The sequence below is a fragment of the Anomalospiza imberbis genome, chromosome 18 (genome assembly GCF_031753505.1).
Source record: "Anomalospiza imberbis isolate Cuckoo-Finch-1a 21T00152 chromosome 18, ASM3175350v1, whole genome shotgun sequence".
NCBI classification, from domain to species: Eukaryota; Metazoa; Chordata; class Aves; order Passeriformes; family Viduidae; genus Anomalospiza; species Anomalospiza imberbis.
The window spans coordinates 171,475-196,024 of NC_089698.1; the positions used below are offsets into that span (position 1 = coordinate 171,475).

At 39.0% G+C, this 24,550-nt stretch overlaps 1 long non-coding RNA gene across 1 annotated transcript in view; it reads left to right on the forward strand.

The window, feature by feature from the left end:
* The window catches only part of LOC137484988 (uncharacterized), a 32,215-nt gene extending 12,891 nt beyond the window's left edge, over positions 1–19,324 (forward strand). The window contains exon 2 of the long non-coding RNA XR_011005130.1: positions 18,577–19,324. This is a non-coding gene — a long non-coding RNA (uncharacterized lncRNA). The remainder of the gene's footprint in view (positions 1–18,576) is intronic.
* The last annotated feature ends 5,226 nt before the right edge of the window (positions 19,325–24,550 follow it).

A 24,550-nucleotide genomic window follows, 5' to 3' on the forward strand; every position in this document is an offset into this window, starting at 1 on the left:
TGCAAATTAAGGAGCAGAAGTAGTGAGTGAGATTTTACTTCTCTTGTCGTGATTAGAGAATATAATTAAGCAATGTGCTGTAAATGCAGTGAAAGGTGGGAATGTAAATGAAGTTCTTTAATTAAACAGTGTGCTATTTGATTCAAAATTTGATTTAGGAAAGCACTTCAATGTGGGCTTTGGTCCTAATCCATTTTGGATGTTCTCTTCTGTACTTTCAAGATTTATATGTTCATGTGCACTGTACTATGTTGAGGGCAAAAGGACTGAGACCATGATCAGAATGCATTTTGGATGGTATTTGCTGTTTCTACAGTTAATTAAACGTCTATTTTGAATTTGCAATTAGAAGAATTTGAAAAAAGCACTTATTTCCACAGGCTGAAATAGACTGTGCCGCCAGAGGGAAGTCTTTCAGCCCAATGATCAGTTCAGGGCTGACTGAGCTGCTCTGCGAGGTGTGGCACCAGCCGTGTGCAGGTGTTGCCCGCTCTGCAGTGCTCTGCCCGAGGTGCCCGGCCCGGCTGAGTGGCCCCAGCAGCCGCAGCCAGTGCCTGGCCACGGGCACCCTGTAGGAAGGTGAAGGAAGAGCGCAGAGTACTCGGAATCTCAGACTAGATGTCACTTGGGAAAGCTTTTAAGCAGGCAGCCCGGAAAATTCTGGGAGGGCTGTGAGGATAATGGTGTTTTCGAGGTCAGGAGGGAATGGTGAATCCCGGAGTGCCCGGGGCTGCCCCGCGGCAGGGAGCGCTTCCCTCCAGGTAAGGCACGGACCGGAGCATCCAGGAGCATCCAGGCCATTCGCCTCAAGCGGGTGCTCTTAGTACTGAGCCCCAGGGCTGACGCAGCCACTTCGCTAACAGGGCTCTACTTCCAAGGTGATTTTAGCATTAGTAACATGAACATGTTCTTGTGTCGGGTCTTGGATCCTGCGTCATAGCTGAGGCTACAGAGGTGAAAGTACTGTTTGTGTGTGACTTTATTTGAGAAAAAGGTCTTCCAGAAAACAAAGCATGGAGAAGGATTAATCAAGATAATAAGCTGTGTTTACATCGAAGCTGAAAATCAATTCTGTTTACATTCAGTTTTGTTAATGGAAATACACATTATTAGTCAAATGGCACAATTAATTACGGAGATGATTTTCTCTCTGGGGCTGCTTTATAACTATTACACTGCTTACAATTAATCCTAATGGAAAGATCAGTCTGAAAATTCATGGTCACTTGTAAATTTTTATAACCTGATTATTGCTTCCAAGTGCCCAATGCAACGGCACATGTTTCAGAAAACAAATTTTATGAGTGTTGGAGGAGCACAGTCCAAAGCAATTGTTTTCCTGTGGCTTTGACCAGGGCATGCTCTGCCAGGGTGTTCCAGCCTTCCTGGTTACTGGTGCTTGCTCCTGCATCCTGTTTGCTGCCGAGGGAGCAGGGAGCACTGCACTGTGCCAGATTAGACCACTGATGGTTCAGCTGCAGGGCTGTGTCTGATGAGCCAGTGCCAGGTGGCTACTCATGCATTAGAAACTGTGTGTGCTGCTGCCTGAGCCACCATGGCCAATGCCACCCAAACAGCTGATTTATTTAGAGCTTATGTATGAGACATCTGACTGTAAAATGGAGTTGAACAATAAAATACTGTTAAAGACAAGCTGCTAACCTCACTTTAACTGATCTTGAAATGCAAACAGGCAGCTACTGGCAGAGAAGGAGGGGAGAAGAAATTGAAGGCTAATGACATATTGCTTTCATCCTTCATTTGTCCTTCCAGTTTATTGAAATTGTGGTCACTTTTGTAGTTATGAAGGCTGGCATTTCTTGAATATCATAATTCAGCTGTGACACTGATGTGCTGCTAGCAAAAGTCTTGCAATAAGTAAAGTTCTTATGATAATGTCCATCTCCTCTTTCCCAAATGAGGTGGGAGGAATTTTATGAATCTTTCAATATTTTGATCTAATTTCAATAGTGAATATATTATTTATTCCTTTAATGGGAAATGTAATGAGTTGGGATGGCTATTTTACTAGGACATCTGCCAGGGAATGGCTGTAGCTTAATGAGAGTGAGCAGTAATGGCTGCAGCTTACTGGGGACAGTGTTAACAAATGTTCTACTTAGTAGAGATTCCCTTAAACAGTACCAAGAGATTTGGTGATGATTAGTCAGACCTCAGAAGCTAAATGAGTCAGCCAGAGAAGTGAGATTGTAAACTCATATGTACTATTATACTAAATAAACATAGAATGCAGCAAATCTTCCCATGCATTATTCACTATGGTATTTTCTTTTCTAAAATCTTGTCTACATTTCTCTTACCAATTTTTAAATATCCTTTTAAATTCCATGGTCCCAAAAGCTTCAATCAAGTGAGTTTTTAAATGGTTGAAGGGATTAAGCCAAGAGCACATTATCTATTACCATTATTTTAACGATTTTAATAATGTTTTCAAATTATTTCCTATGTGAATATTTCAATTTTGGTGCATGGGGAGGTTCATTCCAATAAATAAAATGGGTTGTCACTGGCAAATCAGACAACACTACTTTGACTTTTTTTAATGTTCATGCTGAGCTCACGATTGTTTTTTATGAAATATTTTCAGTCAGTGCAGTTGTCACGGAGATTGAGGCTGTCTAATGGAGTCTACCCCAAGTTTGTGTTGGTCTGTTTTACCACATTTCTCTGCCACGGAAATGAGGGGATGAATCTGTGTCTGGCAGAAGGGAGAAGGACTTGTGGTTTTAGGAGGCAATCAGTGCTGGAAAATGTTTGCTGATCCTACATTACAGCTAAATCTTGAGAGCTTTTGGGTGTCTCATTTGCTACACAGATTGAATAAAGAATTTTTAATTAGTAGAGTTTCAGCTTGTGAGCATAAAGATACATGGAGCAAAGCTGAAGCCTTAAGATACATCACATTGTCTACAGAACTGAGGTGGTCTCTTTTGAATGTGAAAGTAACAGGAAACTTGAAAAGCATGATCAAAAAATCTATTGAAATATCCTGCTGGATGTATCTAGTCTTGATTGATCTTGAAATTGTAACTCTTAAAGAGGACATGAAAGTTATTCAAATGAAATTTCCATTTCAGTTATCCCTAGTGGGGCTATTTTACATGACGGTGAGTAATTTCCTGCATTGTGATGGTCTGTGGCATGAGTAAAGGTGTGATGTCTGTCAGATTTTCTTTTCACAATGCTGTACTTCATAATAATTCCAATGTGTAAAAAAAAGATGTGTGAGGAGTGGGCCGTTGGTACAGCTGTTAGGCCTGCACGCCTGGCATCTGTCACACCTAGAGCCACACACACCTGAGGATGAAGAAAAAGCGGAGGCTTTCAATTCTTGTTTTGGCTCAGTCTTTAGGAATGTGTGTAGGATTGGGCTGCCAGATCCCATGAGTCAGAGGATTTTGAGTGCAAGGTTTTCTGTTTGTGGACATTGAAATTGTAAGGGACTAGCTCAATATCCACAAGTCTATGGAGCCTGATGGAGCTCATCCCAGAGCACTGCAGGACCTAGTGGATGTCATGGCAGGGGACTGTCACCAGAGGACACAAGGAAAAAGGACACACCACAGCTTTGGTCACCATGAAGAGACTAATTTATTTCTTCTGACTCCAATTATTTATAGTTCTCAAAAGGTGCCAGTGGATTGGAAGGTGAACGTGCCACCTCTCCAACGACACTGGACAAACTACCAGTACATCAAATTTCTCCGCCTCTGTGAAGGAATGCAAAACAATAGGTTGTTTACAGAAAGTTGCGTGAGAAAGTTCTCTACAAGAATGTAAATTCAGAAGGCTTTAGAAAATCCTAAGAAATCAGGGCGACAGGGGACCCCTTTTCATCATCTACCAAAGGCCTTGGGAGTTTGTGGAGGTTCCTGTTGGCTGGAAGGTGGCCAATGATATTCTGATTTAGAAGAAGAGTGTGAGGAAAAACCTAGGAAACAAAGACCTCTTAGTCTAACCTCAGTGCCTGGAAAAAATACAGAGGAGATTGTACTGGGTGCTATCAAAAGGCACTTAAAGAACAGTGAAATCGTCGGGCACTGGCACTTGCTCCTCGTGAGGTGTCAGTGCTGGACCTGAAAGTGAGATTCATCTCATCCTGGGATAGACACAAGGGATGATATGGGGCAGGAGTTGAAGGAAAGGGGTATTTAAAAGGGTCCTTCCCTGTAAGGTAGGCTTGGATTTTAATCTCTCTTTTGGGTTGCTATATGGGTTGAGTTTTGGAAACTGTAATTTTAGGCTGGCTTTATCAGTGACATAAAAGTTTTAAATATCATAAGCACTTAGCCAAATTCAAGTGCCGAGGGTGAGTCCCCCTTGGCTGGGTAATGACTGTTATTTGGGTTGTTCCTGTGGCATCCTGGGCACTTCAGCCTTTGGCCCCACACATGGCTGTGATTCACAGCTCTGCAGCTCTGCTGCTGCCTGCAGTGAGGATATCACACAAAGCCTTAGGGCTTTGTTACCTGACACTGTTTGCTCTGTTCCTCAAGGGGAGCAGGCTTGGCAACTCTTGGCTATCTCAAGATATTAAACGATACTTAGGTTTTTCTTTCATTTTATCTATCACTTGTCTTCAGTAAGATAGAAGAGGAAAAGAGGCCTCTCTTAAAATGATGGATGTAGCTGTACCTCTTATTCATGATGTTATTACTTTTCTTATGATCTTAAATAGGATGATACCATACAAAAAAGCCAAAGATTAGAAGAATCATTAGCTTTCATTTGTAATTATGGTGCACTAGCTGGGTCTCACACATTGTAAGAGCTGTAATTTGTAATAATGGTGTACCTATTAAAGAAGGAATGAGTCATAACTGAGGGTATCTTTCCTAAGAATTGCTTGCCTACAAATACATGATAGAATCGTATTCCTCCTGTGGCTTCCCAGCTGCTTGGCTGTGGGTATGTGCAAATCCTCTGTTCAGTGTGAAGCAACAGCTGCTGGTAGTGCAATTCTTAGAAATATCACCAAAAAATGCCAGAAAAATAATGAGAAAGCTTTTGAGAATAAGGATACTGGATGTCCAGTAGTACAGTCCCACCAGCATAGTATAATAATGTGTATAATACATTTTTGGATATTCTGCAGCCAAGATAAAATCTGATGCTGAATCCTGAACACATCACTGTGTGAATTCAAAGGCCTAGATAACTTTCCTTATTCTAAACATCTCTTGCTCCCTGACATTCTGCCTTCAACTTCAGCAAATCACAACCTCAGTGCCCAACTTTTTTTTCCTTTCTTCTGAGTATATACTTTTAATAAAATACAATGCTATTTTGCATTTGTAACTAAGATTTGATATAAATTTTTTGCAAGTAGGTGGTTTTTACACTCATGTTGTATATCAACTCCTAAAGCCAAGAGATGCAAGGACAGCTACTTTTGGAATTAGTTTGGCAATGAAAATGACTATACAAGGAGCCCTTACATGCTCTGCTCACTGCTGATTTACTAAATGCAGCAAAATTTAGAGCAATAAATGTCTGAGTACTATTTTTGCCTGATTTTCCTGTGAGTCTCAGTATTTGGAAACGCAACATTCTCTTAAGTAACAGGTTTAAATTATTAAGTGTAAACTTAATAGTGAACTATGAAGTGTGAGCTCTAAAAGATGAAGTTGGCTGTTTTAGTGACAAAGTCTGAAGAATATAAATGCTTGTTTTGCACGCAGCATGGATGTAAGGACTCTGTGGGGAAAAAAGATTTGCTCATTGACTGATTCTGAATACAGTATTTAAATCCTGGATTACAGCAGTCAAATACAGTGTTTTTCACTGTAGTGAGTCTAGTGTCCTATAGAGAATTTGGATCCCTATTCCCTAATCAAGTTGATGAGTGCACTAAAATGCAAATAAAGGTAATCTCATAGAAAGCTTGATTATTTCATCACACATGAAGCAGCTGATAAAGGAACACCTCTGAAGCAGCTCTAGGAAAGCTTCTTTGGGAGAACGGGAAGGAGTACCACATTTAATGATAGAAATGAAAACAAAAAAAGAAATGTTGATTGGCCTAGTCATAAGATTTGGTTGCAGATCTTAAGGGATAGCTATGTTAGGAACTTTTCCCAGAACAGTGCTAGCACCAGTCAGGACATTAAAGTGTGTTTTTAAATACAGTAAAAAATTACAAGCACAACAAGAAGTCTGGTTCAGACAATAAACCAGACACAGTACTTACGTGAAGTGCTTTCTTGTTAGGAGGTATTTTGACCTCTTGCTGAAAAAAGCTGCAGTAGCAAGAAAGACAACAGACTTCCTTGCTTTTTATACTTCAGCTGACTTAATTAAATTTCTTTCACTATGCATATGTAAATATAAGCAAAACCTGGAGGATTTAGCTTTCCTTTGTGCTTTTTTTAGTGGGAGGAAGAAAAGGAGGTGCCAGTTCCATTTTACTTTGGGTTTTATGAATGCAAAGTCATCTATATGTTTGTCTGGTCCAATATCCTTCCTGTGCAGTGACCTGTGGTAGGCATAGGAATAAAGTCTAGATTCATTGATGTTAGCTTGAGTGAGCGCTCTCCACCAGCCAGTCAGAATTTAAAGAATTTTAAGTGCACAGACAACTCATAAAGTTACTCATCACTGAATAGTTTTAGTCCATTTTGGAAAGGGAGGCAAAATATTACGGCTGTCAACTTTTTTTTTTTCTATAACAGGTGAAACATTATGATATTTCTTTCACTTTTCCCCTTCTTAAATTGTGAAAATAGGTTTGATTGTCATGATGACATGCAAAAAAGCCTTTTTTTCAAAGTGTTACAAGTTGCTTTGAGGAAGGGCTGAAAAGTTTGTGAAAAAGGTGCCTCAAATCACACTGACTTTTTTTCCTGGAAGTTCAGAGTGTTAAAAACACCCACTTCTTGATGTAAGTTACTCTTCTGAAGTGTTTTGTTCAGTCTCACAGGTTCCCAGTGCTGCCTGGAAAGGGTGTCTTTGTTCCTGTTAAAATTAGTAACTCGGTGTTAGGAACATGGATCACTGTGGGGTTTTGTTTTGCTTCACTGTCAATAAAAGGTGTTCTACAGATGCTGTTGGGAGTGCTCACAGGCAATACTTGCATTTGTCCTAGGAATGCTGGCACACCATGTTCTCGGAAAACAGTCTGACCCTTTGTAAGCCTAGTGGGAAAATCCAATCTGTTCTTCCAAAACAAGCTATGTCAAAGTCTCTGCCAGTTCTGCCGCTCCTCCTCCTGGCAGTAATTTGTCTTATCTGGAGAGCTCAGCCTATTGCACTTCTTGCAGCAGTTGTGTTGAGTCCCATGGCTCCTGTTTGGACAGAGATGACCAAGTGTAAACACGGAAGGGATGGCAGGATCTTTGTTCTGGGCTTTCTCCTTAGCCTTAAACATTTCTATTCCTTCATGAACTTTCAGCCTTTACAAACCTGCAGGGTACAATCAGGAGGGAGTGAAAGGCTGTGAGAAATCGTGAGCTGCATCCTGATCCTTGTCCTTTGTACCTTAGAGGTGTGTGATGTCCTTTGCAGCCGGGAGTGAGCTCCCCCTGCCCCCCAGGCTTCCCAAAACACTGCGGGGCCACAGGCGGGGCTGAGCTGAGCTGAGCTGGGCAAGTCAAAGCTGGAGAAGAGCAGCTGCTGCCAGGCTGAGAGCTGTCCCCAGAGGATGTGTATGTGGCTTCCAGCTCAGTCCAGTGGCAGAGCCAGCTCATCCCTGCTAGCACAGGGATGTGTGTGGCTTGGGCTAGTATATCCACAAACGCTTCCTGGTCTCCCTCATGCTCTGTGCTAAGGGTACAGATGGAGCCATGTAAAGGACCAGGCTTGAATTTTCCAGGCTGGTATCCACATTTGCCAAAAGCGCTTTGGGATTGAGCAATGATTCCAATTAAGAATCTGTTAAATCTTTAAAACTTTTAATATAAAACTTAGTATCACGCTGACTAGCTCATTTATATTGTCTTTCTGAAAATAAATCTGCTTTTTGATTTACTGTGTGAATGAATATCAGTAGCCAGCTGTTTGGAAGAGCACGTACAGTTAAAAGAGCATTGCACAAAAATTGCTGAATGCTTTCTAATATCTGAGAAATTGGAAAAGATGGCAGATCTGTAAAAAATACAGAAATACAGTGAATAAGTTATTGTAATTAAAACAAGATAATGACTAAAGAGCAAGGTCAGCCAGGATTTATGAAATTTCCTGACTAAGGTAGGCTACAAAGAAACTTCTCTCAAAAGCAGAGCAAGCTGGAATAGCTTGAAATCGTGAGAAATTATGATGAATAAGTGGAGTGAGTGATGTAAGACAGCAGAGCTTTATTTTGAATTGATGTAATATGATGTATTCATAACAACCTTCCTGAACCATAAAAGTCTTGTGATGTTTTGCTAGATAGAGCATTTCTCTAGCTGTCTAACCTGCTAGTTTTCATCAGCTGCTCTTACACAATGTAGGAAAAAATGGAGAAGGTGGTGGAGAAGCTAACAGAATCATTAACTTTAGTTTGTAAAGGCTAAACCAACATGGAAGTGGCTGTTATTTCAGACTATGGTCCAAGAAACTGGAATCTAAATGTTCATATATGTTGATAAATGAGAACTGTATTACAAAAATTTTAGTGGGGTTCCTAGGAGTATTCTTATTAACTCCAAATGCTAACATACATTAAATATTTATGATAGATTTAATGCAGAGAATCCACTCTTGATTCAGGAAATGATCAAAAGCTGAATCTGTTCTGCTTGTGCCTGAAACTTGATGGGTGAGTCAGGAAGCCTACAAGTAGTTAATACTGAGACACAACTTTGTCTTTGGGGTGTAAAGCGGATATTTCCCTCAAAAAACCTGGGGGCAGCCAGCCTGTGGATGAGTTGGTTGAAAAGACTGTGTTTAATAGAATAAATTCTATGGATCATGGAGTGACACAAACAGTTTACAAAGTCATTGCACAGCACTGTGGTGTTATGCAGGAGGTTTGAGGAGCTCCACTGGAAGCAATGGCAACTCTTGTGTTAAGCTGTGTTCCTCATTTAACTGAGATAATTGTGCAGATAACTTGTATCACTGTTCCTTGGTGCTAAGGAAGAGCTGCAATGCATTAGAAGAGATTCTAATCATTACATCTAATTACACTGGAATGAGAATCACTGGAAATCTTCAAGTGGCAATTATTCTTTTTATTATAGAGGAAATCAAAGCAAGAAATGTTGTGTTCATAGTTTAATACAAAAAGTCTGATGTAAGGAATATCTAAGAGCTTTGAACCTACTGAAGCCCTAGTGCTTTTATAGTTTTATCTTCTTCCTTTTTCTCTAAACCATGTAGGGCAATCATTTCAACTTAATCAGTGGTTGTTTAAAAACCCACACCTCCACACAAGGCTTCTATCTCTTGCTAAACTTAGATCTGCATTTTCTCAGCTTGGCTTTACATGACTTTATGCTGGTTGTTTTTTTGCTGTACACAGCCCAGGTAATTGGTTGCTCCGTGTTGCTGTAGCTGTAGCCTAGAAAATGTGGATGTGGCTCTTACAGAAGTTATCCTGTCTGAAATAAGGACTCTGTTGGGCTGAACATTCTGTGCACAGTTATGTGCAATGATTGCCTGAAAAAGCCATCTAATTATGATTAGTGCCTTTGCCAAACATTGCTCTGAACTGTTCAAACTACTATAAAAATCACACTATAACCCGAGTTAAGTACCCCACACACTGATGGAAAGCTGTTGTGTTGGATTCTAAAGAAAAACTCTGAAAACATTAATCTGAACAGCTGAAACCGGTGAATTCTGAAGCTGCATGGAACAAGCCTCCCTGTGTTATCAAACTTCTCAGAAGAGATTTTATGTGACAGATTTTCCCTGTCATTTGATTTTAAAGAAAGAAAAATGCTTGAAGAGGTAACTGAGAGCCTCAGCTCCTGAGAAGAGACTGAGTCAGATAAATTCTAACCTGATGTTTTCCAGAATCCTTATGTGTTCCAAGACAAAGGAATAGTACGGAGGCTTTCAGAAGGCAGCATATATAGTTATGCTGGAAACTGAAAACTGCTCTCTACAGACGTTTTCAGCAGCCTGTTACTGCTGAGGGGTGGTTCCGCACAATCACAGGGAAATGTAACCTGGAACTTGCAGTTCCTCTCATGGGCCATTGCTGATGTCGCAACATTCCTGAATACTTGTCAGACTAAAGATTTTTATTTTGGTTATCCTGAAAGTTCAGGTTTTTTTTTTGGTTGTTTTTTTTTTTTTTGTTTTTTTTTTTTTTTTTTTTTTTTTTTTTAACTAATTCTTCCTGCTTTGAGACTCTAAGAAGGAAAACTCCCCAAAGAAATTGCCCAATCTTACCTTTTTGTTCCTCTCATGGTAACCCTGGTCTCACCAAATGATATATTTCTGTCTATCTATCTACCTATATATATATAAAATTTATTCCTGAAATTGAAGCTGGTTCTACATACTTTTGAACAGTCATATATCTAATTGAAACATATTTCTTAAACTATTGGTTTTTCTTTTTTTTACTGTGTCCCATGTCTTTTAAGCATAGCTTTCAAATAAAAGTTTCTTAATGAAGCACCATGTCCTGTTCCCTCTTTTCCTCATCTTGTATTGGGAGATTAGTACATTTATAATGATGCTTTCCTTGGTTTTTTGGTGTGTATTTTCCAAGTTGAGTTGTCATGTGCAAGACAGATTTTGGTTTCTTGGTGGTATTATTATAAATATAATAATCAACTCTCTGCCTAGAATTTTGAAGACCCAGGTATTCAGGTCCTTTTGGTTTGTGCTGTTTAAAATCTGGAAACACTACTGTGCCTTGAGTCCTCTCTTTCCCATGGTTTGCCTGTTGCAGTTTGAGTTCTCTGTTCTCTTGTTGGACACTGCTTGCTTTAGTTATTGTATCAGTGCTTGCTTTAGTTATTGTATCAGATCAAAAAAGGTATTAGAGCACCCAGTTTCATGTTGCCATCTGTCCTTAAATTCTGTTCCCCATGTGCTTCTCATTAATTCCCCCAGGGACAGACTGATCCTAAGGCTGTTCTGGGATCTTTGAAATCAGGGGAATGGATGTATTGCAGAGGCCTTACTCTGAGAACCACTGAAAAAATTAAGGGATAATAAAGGTTGCCTTATCTGTGGTTGTGAGATGACAATTTGCTCCAGGAAGGAAGACTAGCCCCATAAATCTGACTTTGGCTCAGCCAGTGAGTGAACACCGCTGTGTGTGTTGAGACCTTGCTTTCCTTTCTCTCCTCCAGGGAGAGAACTGTCCTTTGGGCCACTCTTTCACTTGATTGTTTCGGTACACTGTGCCTCAAAAAACTTCACATTCTTTTGTCAGATTGCCCAGCAGTTCCTCTTAATTTAGTGCTAATTTGTATGCTCTGCAGTGCTTTGTTTGTGAGATTTAGAATTCTCAGTACTTTTCTGTTAATTTCCTATGTAATAGGATTTTAATACATAGAAAGCAAATTATCTCTTTGGAATATTTAAAGTCCTAATCTAGCTCCCTTATTATCTAAGTATTTGCTACCGTTGATAGCTACTTTTAAGGCATTTATTTTTTTGTGGCTTTCACAGGAGTCTTTATTTGTATTTGGCATCTGCATTAGACCTGTTGGTGTTTGGATCTGTTACAATATACTGTAACACTGCAGGCTTATTAGCATTAATCTTTTTAGTCTGGAAGATAGGACTGCTGCTGTATGTAAAATATGGAAGTATGGAGCTGACTAGAGTGAGTTTGTTAGTATGGCCACCTCTTCTGAAGCTGTAACAAGGATTGGTTGGAAGGATTTCTTTTAATATCAGTGGAAGGGCCGAATAAAAAAACAAAATCATTTTCAGTGTGAGTCTTGCTCTTACCAATATAATTTCAGCTTGATTAAAGTTAGTTTTTAGTGACTTTAAACAGAAACTCGTACTGTTGCAGTGATCATTTTCTCCCATCCCTTCTGTCGAGTTTCTTTTCTCTCAGTCATGATCTCTCTTTGGACTCTGTAACAAGAATGATGTATCATTATAATAATTGCTACTGCTGCTGGAATCGTTACAAAATTGTAAAAACAGCTAGGCATGGTAGAACAGGACTGTGCCTGTATCTGGGCAGAGTGCTGCTAATTTCTCTAGTGGAGCTTAAGTTTTTTCCCACATTGCTGGACCGACTGAGTCTCACCATGCAGTGGTGCTGAACCCTGATGCAGCACTGGGCAGGGAAAGGATGCCAACAAGGTAAAATATGGAGGTAAAATATTAAAACTGGAGATGAGAATTTGTTAGGTTAATGCATAGTACAAATATGGTGACCATTAAAGCATTGTTTCTTCATATTTAATAGCCCATGAAATACCTCAAATTCTTTTTAAATTGCCCTTTGCATACTGCAATATAACCAAATAAATAATAATCAAAGAAATTTAAAGAAACTGCAAACAAATGGCAAACATTTTTATGCAAAGCTCAATGTCAAAAATCCATTGATTGAATATTTGGCTGAAACTCTTTACTTAAGCACGAAACCCCCTTTTGCCAAATCTAACATTAAAGAAGACTTTGTCTAATAATATGTAACCATTATGTCTTTGATGCACAGGAATGACAACGGTCTTAGTGAAGGATTATGGCACAGCATTAAGCAGAGGAGAAAGGTACTTTAAGACCACAGTATTAACCCACCATGGTGATCTCTGGAGCAGCACAACTCATCTAACAAATTAAGGACAAATACAGGTTATTAAGCCTAATTAAATCTATTTAAACAGGATTTAGCAGCATCTATCTGGAGGTTCCCAGTCTTGATTTAAATTTGTCTACAGTCTGTGGCAGTACCACATAAGTCACTGAGAAGATTACTATGCTCTTTGGTGGCCTTTGGATCAGACTCATCTGCAGACAGGTGCTCACAGAGACATCAGTGTTACAAATGGCAGAATACATATTTCTGCAGCCACCCTTTTATCCGACAGCTGTTCCATTAACGCATTTCTGAACCTACAAGTCTGCTGCCCAGTTAATGGCTCATAATGCAAATAGATAATTGTTGACTATTTCCTGCAAAGCAACGCAATCCCTATGCTTTTTTTAAGAGTTATTTAATTCTTTATTTTGCACTTCTGGAATACTGTTCAGAGCCCAAAAAGGAGGGTTCAGCATTTTCCCTTTATTCAGTGTTAAATCTCCTGCCTGCTGTAATGGGTATTTATAATCCATGTAAGCTGTTTTAGAGGTAATTGTTTTTGATCTGCCTGAAATATTATGGTTGCTTTTTACTGTATCTTAATTTCTGCTGATGTTCAGTTGGTCAAAATTTCCTTCTATTTTAAATCAGTGTAAAAATTAGGATATACTATTTTTTCCCTATATTGATAACTGATATTGAAGGAAAGTGTCAAAAGACTAGAGACAACAAAATCCTCAAGAGTTCTTGTGTCAAATGGTTTCACACAACAAAGAAGCACAAAGCATATTGTCTCTGTTTTTATTATCTGTCAAATTTCCAATGCAAGTTACTCTGTTATTTCCTGTTAGAATGTAGGCCACAGACATAATTTTTTTGCCTAGAAAAATTGTGTTTAAAAAGCATTGTAGCAATTCTTTAGAAACTGAATCATCTCAATCACATAGGAAGAGGAAATATGGCAGTCCTTAAAGAAGCTGGAGTCCAGCGCAGACAGAGTTCTGTTCACTCCTGCCTGACTTCGCTCTTCTCTGTAACTCTGTCCCTTGAACTTCCCTCTGCCAGGGGAGCTTCTCTGTCAGGAAGAGCTTCAGAAATTAAAATCACATTCCTGCAGAGATAGCTCCACACGAAGCAGTGTAGCCCCTGGATTTGCTAGTACAGAACATCAGGAGTGGAAAACCACTCCTGGTGGTCTTTGTAATTTGTTGTTTATATGAACTGGAATTTAACCTCTGATGAATGGAAGTGTGGGGTTTAAAGGCAGAAAGATTCAAGAGCTGCCCTAGCTTCCCCCGCTGAGAGCTTTTCCCTTTGTGTCTTGCGTTTGGAAGTGTACTGTCCTGCAGAACCTGCAGAGGAGGTGCATGCAGGGATATTCCCTTCTCAGGAAAAGACTGTGGAGTTTTTGATGGGTTTGAAATGAAATATCAAAAAACCCAAAAACCTCAAAATGGAGTGTTTTCACATTTTCATATTACCACCTCCTTTTTTCTAGCACAATGTATAGATACCTTGTATTTTCAAAGGGAGTCACATTCACTATTTTCATAGTTGGACTTGAACGAGTAGCACCTCACTTATGTGTTCATAAAATATCCTGACCAAAATGGCTTGATAATCCTGCTATTTCCCTATTTCCCTGATTTGAGCATTTACAGAACAAAAACACTAGTAAATGTTGAAATATTTCAGCTTTTCTATACAGGTGGGGGTTTTTTTTGTGGGTTTTTTTTTGTTTTTTTGGGGGTTTTTTTTGGTGTTTTTTTTTTTTTTTTTGAGGTCAGGGGATTGAAAAGTAACTGTTTCTGATGCTTTAAATGCTCTGGTAAAAATTTAGATCATTCTCACCTGCAGAGGAGGAATGGCAGCATCAAGCTGGGAGGTAGGCATGTAATTCATACCCTGTGTAAGCCCTGTGTAAGGCTCGCTAGAACTCTAAAATGAAAGCAGCTGATGTGCAGAGGAAGATATGAACATGTAGTATATCACAGGTATAACAAAAAGTAGCATTTTAAATTGAAGAACTGTAGTTATTTTAAGCCATAAATTAAACATTCCCATTAAAAGCCTTGTGAAATATAATATTACTTTAAATCAGAACTTTAAATCAGCCATAATTTTAGTTAGGTTGGAGGATCTCAGCCTATCCTTAATACTCCTCACTGAGTTTTCAAAGATCGATATATCATTAGAGTTAACAGCTTTTCAATAAAAGGAAGTTAATTGTATGTACAGAATCTGAATGACTTCTCACTTTGAATTACAGTCATTGATAAAACCCTGGTTTGGAATTAAATACAAATACAGTTCCCACTTCAAAAAAGCTGTTATAGAAGATACCACCTCTTTGTCCAGAAATGTCTGCCACGCTTCTATGGAAAAAAGAATTGTTCCACTTAATTATATCAGTTACAGTATTACATCTGTGTTGGGAAATTTGAGTCGATGTACTATTGGTGTTCTTCCCACAGAAAACTAAAGATGTAATGCTGTACATACAATTCTGTTTTAGTTCTGATTACTACGTGTAATTGCATGAATGATTTAAATAGCATCTCCTGGTGAGAGGAAAAATAAATAGAGCAACACACATATTCCTTTCCTTTTTTACTGTGTATAAGTGGGTCGGTCATTGATGAGATTTGCTGTAGTGAGTAGAGAAGAATGTGTCGTATTTTACAACAGTGATTGCATGGATTGCTAGTAGATATTTGAACTGGATTATTGGTTAGCTGTGTGACTGTTCTGTGAGGAGCCAGATAATGTTTAAAGTGAACTTGTCTTGTGGCTACCATTATGTTAGAGTATTCCAGAATGGCAAATTGCAATGTTTTGCTCAAGAACTTCCTTGCCTGCCTGTGGTGTGTGATTCCCAGCTCTGCACTGGTACCACATTTGGAATCCCTGAGGAGCTCCTGTTTGGTTTGGACTTTGTTTAGCTGCCATCAAGCTGGATTCAAAGTTGTTTTGAGGGGTGTTTGCTGTAGGGATGCCCATTGGATTTTTTGATTTATAACACTGCTTTCACCATCCCTCCTCTCTCAGCTCCACTAGTAAGAGGCTGTTTGGGCTCTGAGCTTGCCACATGCATCAGCTGTAGTTTTGTTAGTGTGACTAAATGAACAGTGGAACGGGAAGTGGGATGGATAGTCACAGGATAGGATGGATATTCTCAGGAGAGACCTTGGTGGGAGAACCACTGGGGTGCTCAGTGGGAGTTCCTCCACCACTCCAGCAACAGAGAGCTCTTGTGAAGCCTCTGCATCTTCACAGTGATCGACAGCATTGGTTCAAGCCAAAGCATCCAGCACCACTTCCAAATGACAGGTCTGAATACATCACTTAGTTCACTCATTATTGCTGGGATGAATCTGAATGTAACTGCTGCAGTGCTCAGTTGTGCAGCTGAGTGCAGCCCTGAAGAAAGAAATAAGCTGTGGCATAAATATTGAAGCAGTTGTACAGGTGCTATGTTATTTTTTTCAGCTAAATTTCTCTTTGAAAATATCTGAGTTCTGTAACTGGAGCAGGCTCAGTAGAAAAAGCAGTACTTTAAATTCCTCATCAGTTGCACTTTTCTGGAAGGTGCCATGGAGACAGAGTTCTGAGACAGAACCATGTCTTAATTGAATTGAAAAAAATCCTCCACTTTCCTCCTATCTACCTCTCCACTCAGCAACTGATCTCACTCTAGTAATTTCTTTCCACGTGGCTTTGGTAAATCTAACAGTCTCGTAAAAAAAGCAGTTTACCTTGTTTGGCTTTAAAGATTATGAAATTTAAAATCTATTTTGGTTCATGCAGGAGCCACACTGGATATGCCTGTTTTATTTTTCATTATTATTTGCTGTTGTGAAGCTGGTGACTTGTGAAACACAAGGAAGAGAAGAAAAGTCATGACTTTTTTCTTTACTGGAAGGAGAAGCTGGAAGTAAAAAAGCTGCATGTATTGTCTTGAATAACATTTGGGAGCAAAAAATTCAGTTCTAAAAATTCAGCTTGAGGGATATGTATAAAGCAAGTACATGTTCCTAAAAATCAGATGTAGATTTTATGAGTTAATATGATCTGTGCAATTAATGAGAGCTTTTATGAGTTAATATGATCTATGCACCAGTTTTAACTGGTACCATTTTCCCTCCCATCTGACATATGATTTTCAGAATAGCAGCATTTCTCTTTGAGCTGAGGCTGTGTCTTCTGTGTGCCTTGACAGCATCAATGTTCCAGAAAAGCACTGAAGGGCCCCTGCATAGATGGATGATCTTTCTGAGAAAGATGGGTGATGAGCTCATTACAAAATACCCATGGTTTTTCACAAGAACTGGAGACATCTGGAGCTCTGGTTCCACTCTGTGTATTGCTTTTAACCAGTGGATATTTTTCACAAAATGTCGCAGGTATTCCAAGAGTGCAGTGCAGGAAAGAATTATTGCTGTGTCTTGCTTTATCTTGATGCTTTCAAGGATAAAAAATGTCTCTTCTCTACAGTTTTCTTTCAGGCTTTTTGCTTTCTAGCAGTAAAGGGACCACAATATCTTTATTTTCAAGGGATGTCTATACTGTTCCTGCTTGCTTGAATTGTTCCTTGAGGCTCCAGTAGCCCTTACCTAGACCACAGCTATTTCAGCCCCTAAGTAGTTCTGAGGTCCAGGCATCCAGTGCACTGAAATCCACCCAGACTGCACTCCTGCATGGCCAGCAAATTTTCCCCAGTCTCAGAGCAAGCTAGAGAGACATGTAATGTTAAAAATAAAATGCAAATGCCTGAGTTATTTGAATATAATCACTTTATTAATTTATCTGTCTAACAGATACTGATGACAGTCTAATAATAAGGTCCAAAATGTTCTTTCTCATTAACGGAGTTAATGAACTCACACATCTGATGAATTTCATTTTAATTATTAGCAATAATTTATATAAGAGAGAGAGGACTGACAAAAAATATTCCTATTGAGGAGTGGAAAATTGGTAAATCTGTTAATGAGAGATGGTGACTGCCATGACTGAAAATTGTAAAAAGATTCCTACAGTTCTGATTCATGTCTGTGAAGTTGCTGTGTGGCTGGATATTTCCCAAACCTCAGCACCCTTGGCCTTCCCACTCCAGTGCCATTGTATGTGCCTTTGGCATGCATGAGAAATATTCATTTAAAAATAAAAAAATCTGCGCCAATGTATCGGTTGGGTATTGCAAAATTATAACGACTTCTTTAGTAATAATATATTTAAAAATTTCTCCTTAACTAAAAAAATTAAAAAATGAATGCAAATATTTTCCTTGAATTGAAAACTGTGGCTCCTCTTTTAACTGCAACTCCTTCAAAAATTAAATTTCAAAAGTTGCAGTTCAGAAGAAGAACTCATTTTCTATCCAGTCGTGGCATCCATTTCTGTAAAATGAAGATGCTTTTTTGCCATTACACCATGTTAGGCTGTTTTTTTTTTTTTTCATCTCTCAGGACAATGGAAGCAGTAAGTCTGTTGCTCTAAGGAAGCAATTTTGGTTCTGAAAGTTTTCTGATATTTTACACCTGTAATGGACATTCATGACTAACTTAAAATGGGTAAATGAAATCATTCTGTTCTATGCTTCATTGGCTTTATTTCCTTTGGCTTTCATGCTCAGATTTCAGTGTGTATTGATTTCAGAACCTTGTTGATGTCAAAAATAACTAACTTGAAACTGCTGAAACCATGATCAATATGCATAAAAAGATAAGCCATAAACCTGCAGGAAATGCTGAAAGAGGAAAGTTAGGAGTGAGTGGAGGCAGCAGATGTTTTCTGGAATTGTAATCAGTATGCAAAGTTGATTTAGGCACATTAACATAGTTAGGAGAGTACCTAAGGAGTCATTACTGTTATTACAATGTTTTTTACATTACACCCTGTAGGTACACTTCAGGAAATATAATTCCAGCTGAAATCTGGATAGCTGGGAGAGAGAGAAAGGAGTAGTGGCTTTCCTAAGATCAACCAGCAGCTTGACAACTCAGGTAGGAGCAGCATTTAGACCCTTTGCTTTGCACTCCTGCACTCTGGTGGATGCACCAAACAACTTTCAGACCTGTTACATTTTAAGCAAGAGCTGAAAGCTCAGGTCTGCAAATTTTCCTGAAATTCAAATTGCAATCTTGGTATTTTATCAATGTTTTATCAGACTTCTTTCATTAACTTGATGAAGCATTTTTTTTTTTCAGTGAATATTTGATCTGAAGGGAGCATAATTGTGATGTAAAATTACATTGTAGTACTGTTTGTAGTGTGACATTTGCACTTGGAAACACAGATCAAACCTTCTCTTTGATGCACTGAGTTGTCCTCTGACTGTGGAGGAAGATGGAAGTGACTGCTTTATTTTCTCAGATGGATGGAAGGAATCCAACCAGAGTGTGGGATATTTGAATTTGTGTACTTATACTACTAATACATTAGGCTGCTTTGGTTTTCAAACTTTACATGTCAAATAGTGGAAGAAGTACCTCACATATCAAATACAGAGGAAACAAAGTTGCTCAGCCCTGTGTGTAATTGTTGGGTGATTACACTCATGTGATAATGTAATAGGACTGGCAGAATGACAAATCCTACACTTTTCAAATCCCAAGGAAACAAGACAAACTTGAAGTGCTGATAAAAGACTGTCAGTGTGTTTGTTTCACCAGCAGCAGAGGAGTATCTCTGTCATCTCAGCAGTGGTTAAGTATTAGCAGCTACCCCTCTTATACTAATGGGTGTCAGCTCTCCAGCAGTGCAGCTGTAGTTCTGTGGGTATTCCAATTTTCCCTTTTTACATTTCCCCTTTTCCAATTAATGGGAACATTACTGGACTGCTATGACTTCTCAAATGGCTTGATTTGTTGAAATTTATTTTTTGTTCTTGTGACTTTTATAATTCAATTTTTCATCCCATTTGCATTCATCAGAGTTCTCTAGTCAAAGTACAAAGTGAAAACTGCAGCACTAACCAAAAGTGATCAGATAAAGTAGATGAATATTAGATCAGTAAATAGACTGAATGAAAGACTTGTCCATCCTGCCTTGAGTGCCAGAGCCCTGCACACTCTGAGTCATCTTCCTTCCCTCTGCAGTCAGCCCACGATGCCCTCATGGCACACAGCTCCAGGTCTCCAACAAATGACCAATTACAGACTGTTATTCCTCTAAAAATCAACTTGACTTCTTTTCATCTTGCAGTTGGTTTATATTTCTGAGGATTTTGATATTACCTGAAGAGTTGTATCTACCTTATATTAAAAAATTCTGCTGTAATAGCTGCATGAATGGATGGGCTGTATTGATGAAGTAATTTTATGTGTCTGAAAGCAGAACAAGTGTAATGTGTATCACTCGAGGTAGTTTGGTAAATTCAGGCTTTGTGCCTTCAGCATTTGTTGACAAATAGTTACAAGTACAGGCCTTAAGTGAATTATAATATAATATATATACTATATAAAAATAATACAATCTTTTTTCAAGTGGAATCAAGAATTCCAGAGAAAACCATGGGCAGCATCAGTAAACCACTTGAGCTGATCTTGGACTCTAAACTCCAACTCCAGGGCACATTCTGTAACAGTTAAATACTAATGAGAGTGGACAAGTTATGTTTTATGGTTCCGACCTCTTTTTTTACTCTCTGCTACACTAGTGCCTGACTGAGCCCTTGTGTTTGTATTTAATATGGACTAAATCTGTTCCTTAGGAAATACTTGGAGCATGAAAGCTGCTGTTGTAAATTAGTTCATTACAGCTTTACATGCATAACTGCATAAACATTCATTTGCTTCCTACTTTGGTCACCTCTGATCTTGGCTGTTAATGCTACTGACTTCTACAAGCCTTTTTCCCCTTGACTGTTTTTTAATTCTAACTTGAAGTTGTGAAGAACAGATTCTGTTTATTTCCCATGATAATGACTTGCCTTTATTTCAAATAGTTTTTACTTAGGTCAGTTCTACTGGGGCATTTTTGCATTCACATTGAAAAACATTGATGTACCAGCACTGTTTTGCTTCTGCTGTGTTTCACCTGACAAAGCACCTTGGTCTGCCACTGAAGGGCACAGCAGAAATGTAATGTATTATTTATTTATTATCATAGCACCATGCTGACAAGCTGCCTACCAAATACATCAGAGACCACATTTGTAATTTCAATTTTTGTTGTACTCTTGCTATGTATTTTCTTCACTTAGGGCTTTTTGGAACATTTCTGTGGTCTTTTTCTGTGATGAGACACTTGGAGTTCATACCAAATGTACCTGTTTCAGCCCTTTGCATCAGTCATCAATTAGTTATTTATTTTCAGTGCTTAGTGTAGTGGGTTAACCATGGTGGGTACTCAAGCACCACAGAGCTGCTCCCTCACTTACTTCCCTACCCTGCCTGTGGTCCAGGAGAGGAGGAAAGGAAAAGCAGAAGTAAGGGATGTTGGGGGTGAAAAAAACCACCAAAAACTGTTTAATAAGTGAAGGATAAGTGGAAAAAGAGGTAAGAAGGCATTGAAATAAGCGATGAAAAGGCAATCATTCTCCCCCTCCCACAGGTAGAACAATGCTCAGCCAGTTCTTGAGGAAAAGACAGGCCAACCCCTCTAAAATTCCTTGTTTTCCATTCTGTTACTGAGCACCATGATGTTCCAGGCTATGGAATATTTCTTTAGTTAATTTGGGCTATCTGCCTGGCTGTGTCCCTCCCAGTTTATTCTACCTCTCAACCTGTTTGGTGGGGGGCAGAGTAAGATGCAGAGGAGCCCTTCTTGCTGAGCAAGCACTGTTCAGCAAAAGCTGAACATTAGGGTGTTACCAGCACTGCTTTGGTATTGCAATAAGTTCAGACTTTTTGAATGGCACAAACTTTAAAGGAGGCATCTTGTTTTATGTTATGTTTTCCTGTTAAGTGATAGAGGATGTTGCCATTGCAACGCATGGCTGAGTTAATGCGCTGTGCTACTGCTTTAAGAAACATCTCATGCAAGACAATGTGATATGTAGTTTTAGAGAATTTACATCAGTCTTTTGTAACTGCTATGCCATGGTGCCCAAAGTATGGGTACAAATTTCCATTGGATATCATTTGGCAAAGCTGAGACTACTGAGTGGGAAAAGAAACCTTGAATAGTCAGGAAACAAGCTAATGAGATGAATGGCTTTAATACTTTTGTGAACCATTCTAAATCTACTCATACTGGAAATGCATGCAATTATCCATAAAATAAATTGCCTTTATCTCACAATAGACTTTGCTAATTACCTTTTTAACAAATGAAAAGGTGAGAGGGCTGAATGCTTGCATCTATGATTTTCAGTAGTGCACGCTTATGTTATGCCTTTGTTTACATTGATACACATCCCTAGTGTGAAAATATTACATTTCCACTTTGCCCTGGTACCTGGAGCAAAGCCTGACTGTGCAATCAGTGCTCCCTGGGAATAAGAATTCTCTATAATTGATGAGATCCACAGGCCCGTTCCTTACTGCAGTACTTTTTCCAAATGGGAGAAAATGCTCCCAATAAGAACTGCCTGCAATTAAAATTGTAGCACACCATTACAGTAGTGTTGCATGTCCTTGTAATGTCCTGGGGCTTGTTTTCTTGTTTTCTACCACAGCTGAATACTGAAAGGATCAAAGAGAAAATGCATATTATAGAACTAGAAAGAAACATAGAGAAAGCTGGTTTTATCACTGAGTGATTCTAAAAATGGCTTTAGAATTACCTTGGTCCTCCTGCCTTGATTGCTAAATCTTTCATGGTCCAGAATTTTCCCAAATTCTGATCTGTGAAGAGGGAGAAATTTAACAGAGATCTGAGCTGCTGACAGTAATTTCATCTTGTTTGTTTAGGATTTATCATAATGGCATCCCAGCTGTAAGGCAGGACCATTACAGTGCTTCCACTACTCTTCTTGTTTTCTGCTTCTCTGACTAAACCCCTACACAGGTAACAAAGGAGCTGAATGAATTTAGAAATGTGGCTTTACTTTCTGCCTATAACATGGTACAATATGCAAGTGATATTCTAAAATGTATAAAATATCATTTGATATGTCTATATTTTAATAGTTCAGTTGAGCTACACCAGGGAATCTGAGTGTCAGCAACTCTTCTGCCATCATCTTGGTAACAAAAATGTATATTGGAAGCACAAGTTTTGCTCCACTGATTAGCAATACCTCAAAATTAAATTTTATCAAAATCTCCCAAATTTTCACCCCACAATGGTGAATTAGGGAGCTTTTCTTACACAGTCTGCACAGTTTAAAACTTGACCAGCAGAACTACAAATATAAAAAAGAGTTTTCAGCACTGCCTCTGGGTGTTGTCCTGCTGCTCTGATGGTCCACATGGGAAGCAGAGCTTCCTACTACTCACTTTTCAAAAAATCTTTCTTGGACAAGAAATCAGCATCCAGTTAACTTAGCTCTGCTGTGATTATCCCTGCTTCAAAGCTGTATGGAGTTATTGCGTGATCATTTGCTCTGTACTCTTATCACAGATATATCCTCCTTGACTTCTGGAAGCAAATGCAATAAGGCAGAAAGTATCAGCTTTGATCCTTTCCCACTGGATTACAGGATAATTTGTTTGGCCTCTGAAGATGTGATGCATTATAGGGAAGGCACATGATAAGGACTTGCACTGAGAAAACCCCTCTAAACTATGCCCTGGATTGAAAGCAGCACTCAGGTTTTCATTTCCATCCCCAGACCACTCAGATTATGCACTCTCTGTTCAGTTGAGAGGTTTTTGTGCCTGAGGGGCAGAGGAGTCAGAGGTTTCCTGAATAAGAGCCTAGGTCAGAGCTGACGTGAAAACTGTTGAGGCAGTATGGATGCTGTAAGATGCCATAAAGAATGAGCACTCTGTTCTGCAGAGGACAGTTGTACAGTCCTTTCTTTTTTATGGGATTTCAGACAGATTTCTGCACAGTTTCTGTCAGATTGGCACTTATTCTTTGAGGGTTTTTCCCCCTACTCTGTTTGCTGAGAGAAAACAAAATTTGGTTAATGCAAGGTTTGAGATAAGGCATCAGGACACCCATATGAAACATAATTCACTACAGAATCCAGATAATAAACCCAAACACATAACTATATTGAGAATACTCAGTACCATGAAAGACTCATTTAGCTAAAATTGTTAAAGCTGGCTGAGCTTGGAGAAAAAAAATCTGCTTCCTCTTTGTGTTCCTATTCCCATTCTTTATTCAAAGAACTTTGAGCCAGTGAGCCTAGAGGAGACAAACTAATTAAAATTGGTAGAGAATTGAAAGCATAAAGGTGATGGAAATAATAAAATTAGAGAGCTAATTCTCAGATGGTCTGAATTAATGTATGCCAGTGATATCTATTAAGCAATGCTAGTTTCCTTAACAGCAAAGTATTTGGCTGTATTGGATTTTGTCTGTATTTGGATTTTTTTAAATTTTCCAGCAGATGCTGTATCTAGGATTGCAATAGGCCAGACAGACTGTTCAGTGCCTTTGTTTTGTCATAAAGGCATTTAGCTTTTCTTGAAAGTCTAACCATTTCTGTACAGCTAACTAAAACAAAGCTTGGAAATCCTAGTTTTGTGTGTTTATGCATATGTGAGGGGTTTTAATCCAGATTTGGAATAATTTACTAGCCATACCTGGATTTTGAGTTCTCTATTCTATCTTGCTAGTTGTTGCCTGGCAGGGGGTGTGGAAAGACTGCTTTGTAGATATCTCTCCTCTGCTGGAGCTCCCTGCTCTGACCTGGCTTTGGCTGCTGCTTATCCCTTCTGTCAAAACCTGTCAGCATCTGCACTGCAGGGCTGGGAGCAGGAACTGCCTGGCTGAGAAAAGAGTCCTCTTCCACCTCAGTGATACCTTCATGGTGCT